Source organism: Lissotriton helveticus, chromosome 8 (assembly GCF_964261635.1).
Source record: "Lissotriton helveticus chromosome 8, aLisHel1.1, whole genome shotgun sequence".
Taxonomy (NCBI): domain Eukaryota; kingdom Metazoa; phylum Chordata; class Amphibia; order Caudata; family Salamandridae; genus Lissotriton; species Lissotriton helveticus.
In genome coordinates, this window is record NC_136069.1 from 1699458082 (window position 1) to 1699466828 (window position 8747).

Sequence of the window (8747 nt, forward strand, 5' to 3'; positions counted from 1 at the left end):
GTTGTGCTACAAAGTATTCTTTGCTTTTTCATATTCCTGTGCAGTCATGGCACAAGCCGTGGACATCCCGCTGCATAGTCGCATTGCGGTGCGTGATCATTTGCGGGCTTATGAAGTTCTTGTTGAAGGCTTGGCTGTGGTTCTGGTGGTGAGTGCGGAACATGCTTACCCATACGAACTGTTTTATTCGTGGGTGACATTTCCGCCGGTGGACGCTCATTCTGGTGTGTTCCACTCGTACACTGTGTCAGCTGTACCTGCTGTATATGCTCCGTACAGAGCACAGGAAATACCAATTGATGTTTGGCAGCATGGAGTTTGGTTTGGTGGCGCCCTACTCCACTCTTTAACCGCTCCGAGGCTAGGTCCTTTGTCCATTCCGGGCACTAATTGGCCCGCTTTGGCTGGGTTTACTCCTCACCCTCTTCACGACAATTGTTCCTTGGCGGAAGTAAGGCGACTTCATGTTGTCGCTATTGCCGTGATTAGAGCGCTTGTACATTACACAAGTCGTAATGTTCATGGTGCGGCCCCTAGAGGTGCGCACCTTGCGGCAGGACAGGCTAATTTGAAGATCAGTCCTGTCATGGTGAATTCTGTGATGGGCAAAAAGCCCCAGGATAAAGATGATTTTCCTTTCTGGCTTGCCGAGAAATTTGACCTGCTGGAGGCTGTGTTTCCTGATACGTCTCCCGGTGAAAAACACCGGATTCTTACGCTTAGTTTGCCGAAAGATTTGGCCCCTGAGCTTTGTGACTGTGAATCTTGGGGTAAGACTTTTGCAGCGGTCTATTCGAGGTGCTATGGCACCCCGTCTATGTCCAATCTGTCTGCGGTCCTTAAACATGTTCAAGATGACCACGGACCGGAGTCTGCGGATCAATTGGGTATGCGGCTGTGTGGCACCTTTGATGTAGTTTGCGATCTGATCCTTGCAAATGTCAAGGGAGATGCAGTGAACTTTCAGGTTGCTAACGCGTTAAAGGCGGTTCCCGAACCCGTGAAACCCCGACAGTTAGCGAGGATAATTGTGGTGGCTTATAAAACGGTTGGCCGCAATGCCAAGGGTCTTAAGCCTTTTTCTGATAAAGAGAAGAAGCAGCCCCAGGGACAGACTTCGGCAGCGGCGATTCAGCCCAATACCAATAAAAACAAAATTGGCCTAAAAAACAAAATCAGGGTAAGCAACAGCAACAACAGGCTCAAACATCTCGCCCTGCGTCTCCCTTGCCTGCGCAGTCAGAACGTGTTTATGAATTGCGCGACCGCGCGATGATTAAAGCTTCTGACCAACGCTCCCCTCGTTCCTTTCAGGACTCATCGGCTCTGTCAACCGGTGGTGGAGGGGGCGGCAGGGGCCGGGGTGGCCAGCAAGGACGTGGTCAGCCCCGCCCGCGCAACGGTGCAGACAAGCAGGAAGGCTCTACGCCTCAGAGACCGCAGTTTGCCAAGAAAAAAGTCGCTGCCTTAACGGCGCATCGATATGCCCCAGATTGTGAGAACGCGGCTTCGGAATCTGACTTGGGCTCTGACCTTGCTGGACAGCACGGCGGAGATTACCATAGTGAGAGAGGCCCTCCGTCCACTTCTGAAGGTGACAGCGACTGACACTTATGTTGTGATTGAAACAGCTGATACAAGAGTTGCTCCCCCTGATAGACTTTTTGAAATTGTCCTGTTAATTGAAGGTGACATACAGCGTACCATAAAATGGGTATTTTGGGAAAATCTTTCATCTACGTATATCATTTTGCTTTCGGAGGCTGACTGGCCCCCACCTTTTGTGCTCGCAGCTCCGAGAGGGGAGGAGGTAATCCTCCCCAGCTTCGCGAACACTGTTTCGAGAGTGGAAGCGCTGCACTTTCCAGAAGAGTGGGCTCTGGCACTTGCACCGGCTGTGTACCGCAATCAGTGTGGCTGGGATAAATTGTCCCTAAGCCACGAGATTCCTTTACAGTCTCAGCCGCAGCCTCAACCTCAATATCCCATACGACGTGAAGCCAAAGCTTCGGTCGCAGCGATCCTTGAACAATTGGAATATCAAGGTGTAATTGAAACATGTGTGTCACCGATGAATAACCCCCGTTTTACTGTAAACAAGCCGGACGGCTCTTACCGTTTGGTTTTGGATTACCGGCATTTAAACTCGCATTGCCGTAACTGTGCAGTACAGAATACTCACGGCTCTGCCCTTGTAAATAGTCTTGTGCGTAAGCGGTTCAAAACCACGCTTGACATTTCCAATGGTTTTTATGCCCATTCATTGGACAGTCTAAGTTCCCAATGGACTTCTTTCACATGCGGCGGTGTCCAAAAAATATTTCGGCGTCTCCCAATGGGCTATAAGAATAGTCCTGGAGTATTTTCCGTCCGCATTGTCTCTCTGTTGGAGAGGGTCGACCCAGATGCTTGTTCCTATGTGGATGATATCTATCTCACAGATGACGAACTTTGGGAGCATCTGTGTCGAGTGAACAGTATTATTTGTAACTTTGCAGACATGGGTTACAAGTTTAACTTTGCAAAATCGCACATTGCAGAGTACACAGTGTTGTTTCTAGGCTATGAATTGAACAATGAAGGAAAAGGCTTGGCTCCTCACTTCCTGGAGAAATGCGCACAGTTGCGCACTCCGACAACACTGAAAAAATTACAATCTTTACTGGGCTTTTTGAATTTCGGGAGGACATACATTCCGGAATATACCCAGCGTATCAAGCCTTTGTATGCTTTGATACAACCATCTTTTTCCAAGTCATGCTGGCTGCCTGAGCATTCAGCTATTCTGCAGTCTTTGCAAGCTGATTTGCTCGCTTCTGAATATTTACAGACTCGTGATAACCAGACCAACCTGGTGATAAGAATTGTCCCTGGGACGGTGGGTTTCACGTACCTAACTTTTAATGAAGGAGATACAGTACCTATGGCTTACAAGTCACACTTGTACACTTTGGCTGAAATGCGCTTTTCCACTGTGGAGAAAGTTTTGACGGCTGTGCAGATGGCAATTCTCAAGGAACGTGCCCTGTCACAGGGAAAACGCATGTTGGTTGTTACCCCGTGTCCTGCCTTGGAGGCAGTTACGAAAGCCAGTGTACCAAATTCCAAAGCTTTGCACCCTAGGTGGATTCAATGGGCTGCATCCTTGACATCACAGGACGTCACGTTTATTTTTTACGCCACTTTACGGTCGCAGGAGTATTTACTGTATGAATTTGTTCATCCTACTCCTTTAGCAATGCGGCCGTTGGAGGATTTCCATTGCATCATTTACACTGATGGTTCGGCGCAGGTTGCGCATGGCTCTAAACATGCCTACGTTTCCGCATGCGCCATTGTGGTCGGTGCCATGGTGAACGATGAGTTCAAGTCCAGTGTTGTGCACACGCAGACGCTTGGGGACTGCACCACACAATTAGCAGAGCTTCGTGCTCTGATGCTTGCATTGGAGTACGCAGATCCTAGTGTGACGACTTTGATCGTAAGTGACTCTTACTACTGTGTCCAGTCTTACAACGAAAACTTGTTCTTTTGGATTCAGAATGAATTTCGTGATTCCAAAGGTAGCACAATAAAACATAAAATTATCTGGGTCCGAGTGGTGGAACTTAAAGACAAGTTACCACTCGTGTTTGTGATTCATACTCTTGGCCATCAGCGCGTGGGAGTCCACGCTGTCGGTAATTCGCTTGCTGATGAAGTGGCGAAGTCAGCAGTATCAAAATACTTGGTTGCAGCAGTCACGAGGTCCAAAAGTAAGATAGATGATGACATCTTGGCAGCTGTTGCTGCCACTAAGAAGGGAGGTAAATATCCTGCGGGGTTCCCTTCAAAGTACACATACCACTTAAGTCCCGATAAGGTTCCTTATGTGAAAATTCCTGATGTTGGCGAACGTTTAATTCCCAAATTGGATTGCAGGGCTGCTTTGATTACAGCGGCTCATGAAGGTGTGGCGTCTGCGCATGCGGGCGTCTCAGCCACTGTAACACAGCTACAACAAAGGTTCTGGTGGCGGGGACTGTACAAACAGACGCGCGATTATGTCCTTCTATGTGACATTTGCCAGCAGATTAAGCCTTCAACTGTGTCCGCCTCAGACACAGTTGTACATTTCTAATAAACCGCTTGGGTGCATTTATTTAGATCACTGCAGTCCTTTTTCTTCTGATACTGCATATATGTACATCTTAGTAGCCGTTGATTCATTCACACGCTTTGTGTGGGTATGGCCACATCGGAGCGCTGATTCACGGACTGTCATTAAGGATTTGCGAGTCTTTGTAGGGATTTTTGCCTGTGGTACCTTCCATTCGGATCAGGGTCCGGCTTTCGCCTGTAAGGCGTATAAGTATGCTATGGTTTCGTTGGGGGTCCAAGTCAAGTTTTCGTCTCCGTACAGACCTCAGGGTAACAGTGTAGTGGAACGAATGAACCGTGACTTAAAGCAATCTTTGACAGCTCGAGTTATAGGCACTGGCAGAAACTGGTTGGCCCATCTCAATGGCGTGCAGCGTGCGCTTAATAATCTCCCTAGAAGGTCTCTGGGTGGGCGGACCCCATACGAAATGCTCTTTGGTATCAAGATGTATGTCCCTGATCTCGACGGTCTAGACTGCAAGGCCCAGGACGCGGCCTTTGACGTAGATGAACATTGCAATGTTTTACAGGATCTACAAAAGACCAGAGACAGTCTAGCAAAGGAACATTTGCCCTCCACATCGGATGATGCGTTGCAGATCCCGGTAGTTGGCTGGCTACCCCAAGTTGGAGAACTGGTTCGAGAGAAGATCAATAACAAGAAAGAGTTTGGTCCCTCATATCGTGCACCGGTTCGAGTTCTTGGAGTGAAGGGCACGAGAGCAGTCATATTACCACCACTTCCAGGCCGTAAGGAAAACAGATTTATCTCAATTGACAATGTCAAGACACACAGGGTGGCCGATTCTTCATAGCATGACACCGGCTGTATCCTGTCCTTCCATGGTGAGGCATTCTGTGCTGGCTATTACTTCTGGTGCAGAACCGGAGATGTCCCTCGAGATGTCTGCTATTTCCAGTCCTTTATTAAATACTATTCCTGTTACTAACATTGATGAGCTGAACTACACCTATCCTGCTGATTTATCAATGCCAGATTTGCAGACTCGTTTGGCCGACCAGTCCAGATTCTCTTTTGACTCTGTTTCGGAACTTTCAAAGAAACCCTCAACTATTGCAAAATATGCCACATTATTTAAAAAACATTTTTTAATTCCCCCTTGGACATATATTTGGTTGATTCTATTTTCATTTTATCTTTTTATGTCAATTGGTTTTGTGTTTTATTTTTTCCGCCTGATCGATGGCCACTATGTCAAAGAAAGAACAGGAATTCGGTACCTTAATGGAACATTGGCCCCTCTTTCCTCTTCGCATTCAGCACACAGACTGAAACGAGACTTGAATACAGTCAACATTACTGCATGGCCTGTCCTTGATGGGATTGTGTGGGATGCGGTTAGGTTTCAAATACATGGCCCCACTGAAGTGATTAATGTTCCTAATGTGCTTAGAGTAAACATGGGGGATGTAATTAAACAAAATATACGTTCTGATGATTGGGATATTCAGGCCGTAGAAGCATTATTCTCTGATTTGAAATACTATGCTGCATTTGATGCTGAGGATTTATATTTAGATTCTATTAATGATGGTTATTTGTTTTGCTTTCAACATTATGGTAATCATTTTCTACATAAGACAAATTCCAGGAGGGTTGCTGTAAATTACACACAGTGGGAACATTGCCCAGCTCCATTGGGAGGCAGCTCAAATACGTTTCTGAAAAAATACACTTATTTTACAGACTTTAATCAATCAAATCCTGAGTCATTTTATTTCAAAATGACACAAAAGTCCATGTCCAAAGTTAGACTTACCGATACAAAATTGCTGTATTCGAAGTCCTTTCTGGACAAGTTAGCTGTAGATGGCTACGAGTTATGGAAAGGAACAATTGACCTTAAATCGGTTTGGGGTACCAAAGATTGGCAGGTACAAGGCACTGAGGCTTTGCACCGTGCATGTCTCATCCCGAATCACATGTTGTTTCTAAATTCTACTATTCCCCAAACAACATGCTTTGGATTGGCGACTTCTAAAAAATTGAATACACCAATCATCCCCAAATTGGAAGAATATTCAGGATGGGGTAATTATACTGAATTGTCCATTCGTGAGTTACAAGCTCTATTGCACAATTCGTCCTTTAATGTATCCAGTTTGGATCCAAAGGGTTGGCTGATGTGGCATAGAAGTGCTGATTCTTGCCAACGTCGTTTTCTGGGTTTGGCTGAAGGGTTCACACAAGTCAGACCTGATCCCCGTTTTGAAACTGATTATACTGTCACTACTTACTCTGTGGGGAAACCGTGTCAGAATTGGTTACAACATTCCACGTTAGCTGCAGTTAAACTACATCTGTCTCAGTTAAATGATAATCTGGACTTAAATGATTTTATAAAAGGCCCAGCTAATGGTAGGTCTAAACGGTGGATTTATGCGGTTTACAATGAAATTTTCACAAATTGAGGCTGCTAAGCGCCTAAGGGCCATTGACCAAGCAAATTTGGAAAAAAGTGCTTGCAGTTGTCGATAACAGTATTAACATGCTTTCTTCCCGAATTTACACGTTGAATAATATTGTCTCTTCTGTAGTTGACATTGTGAATGATGAGGTGTCTGTATTGTACCATGGTCAAAATCAATTGCGTTCTGTGATGCAGTTTGCGTGGACACTACAGACTCTTAAGGCGGGCCGCGTGCCCTGGAGTTACATGAACGTGTCCTCCCTTTTTGCCCCATTTAATTTGACTGACAAGCAGCGCATGCTTTCCATGCGAGATGCATCATTTTCTACGTTACACATTGAAAAGTTAGAATCTTTGCCCTTTTCTGTATCTGAGGCAGCTGCTGCAACATGGCTTATCCATGGAGTTATTATGTTACCATTTGCTTTATACAAATTTACTAATTGTATGCGGTATATTGCAATAGGGCGATATGAACCACTAGGCAGTGCTTTCCTCCATGAGGCATGGTCTTTACCATACACATACAGATGTCTAAAAGATGGAAAGGAAGTGAAATTGAATGGTGAAGAATGCACACAGTCGCCTGACCGTTCACTGATATGCAGGCACATCCAGTTGCATGGTTCTTGTAATCAGGACCGGCCTAATTTAGCCTGTGTTTAAAAAGGCACACCGGTTCCAGCAATAGTTCCCACATTTACATTGTTGACAAACGGGAGTTATTTATTTTTGAATAACGAGGAATGTTGTGGGTTAATGGTCGGTATCTCTTATGTGGTTACTGTATCAGAACGTGTGGTGTGTTGCAAAAATGTTCTATATCCACCCACGCATGGAAATTCAGATGTTTCCATCTGGCCGCGCATCCCAACCTTGAAAGCGGAGTTCAATTGCATGAGCAGAATAAGGGCTCTTTTGTCTCAAAAGGAAGTGGCCCTGAGCTCGGCACGTGAAACTTATGTCCTTCACATAGCTAACACACGCACAGAGGTGCAGGCACTTTTAAATACTGACTTGCCCTTTCATTTCTGCAAATTAGTTCATCAAATCTTTAATGCCTCCTCCACGTCTGGCTTAGCTCATTTTTTTAAATTGGTTAGCAGTGGTCTTGTGACTACATTTGAAAAGATTTTTGGTGTCATCCCCGCTTTCTTCCATTCTATATTTTCAAGTCTGTTTGGCGGATTCCCTGTTTTGCTGGCTTTAGCTGCAGGCGTTTTGATATTATTCTGCTTCCTAAAACATGGATGCCCATCCTGCTCAAGAAGTCTCTCAGTCCCTTCTGCCACTGTTTCGCAACCGGATGCTTGATTACTATGGCACCCTGCCGCTTGCGACCTTAAGCACGGCATTTGGATTATCATTTCGATTTTCCTATTTCACATGTGTCCAGCCTGTGTTTCATTGCCTGAGCTGCGATTTTGACTGGGCCATTGATTTGTGTCTCTGCTTGCCGTTATCTCCTGAAGTCGATTTTAATCACCTGATGGGCCCCGTAGTTGCTCACGAGTTGGTTTGTTCTGGCGAAAGGATTATGGCCTTGGCAGCGATGCATGGACTAATGGGTCAGTGGGACATACCCGCAGCGGCGCATGAGTTTCTGGCACATAGCGTTCTTGAGAACCCACCGAGTTGTCCTCTGATGTTGCTAGAGGGTCCGGTGCTGGAGGAGCATGTATGTTCTTTCCCATTGCTTAATTGGATGACTGAACTGTTTTCGGATGATGACAGTGATTTCATGTTGGAAGCTGTTGCTACCTATTTTGCATATTCTATCCACCCATGAGTGGCTTTGGAGACTTTCACTATGATGGCACGTGACTTTTTAGTAATTCTGAATGGTGCCTTTTTCTTACGAACTTTCAATATGATCTAGGCCTATGACTTTATGTTTGGCCTCAAGTTCAAGACTATATTACATTTTGTTTGGCCACTATAGGCATTCATACATATTTTTATATACATTTTATATATATTTTTAGCTTGGCTCAATATTGTTGAACTCTGCTTTCATGTTATGCCTTTATTTTAGTACTGGCTTATATTTTTTGACCGTCCTCCGATCATTGGGGGGGGTGTCATATAGATGCTGCTTTTCTATATATTGTGTTAAGTTAGCATGAGTTTATTAAATGTTTAAACAACATATTTTCCTTTGGCTTCAGTTTGCAC

At 45.2% G+C, this 8747-nt stretch overlaps 1 pseudogene; it reads left to right on the forward strand.

Moving 5' to 3' along the window:
* Positions 1-6761: 6761 nt before the first annotated feature.
* On the forward strand, positions 6762-7886 carry LOC144774134 (uncharacterized; annotated as a pseudogene).
* Positions 7887-8747: the final 861 nt, after the last annotated feature.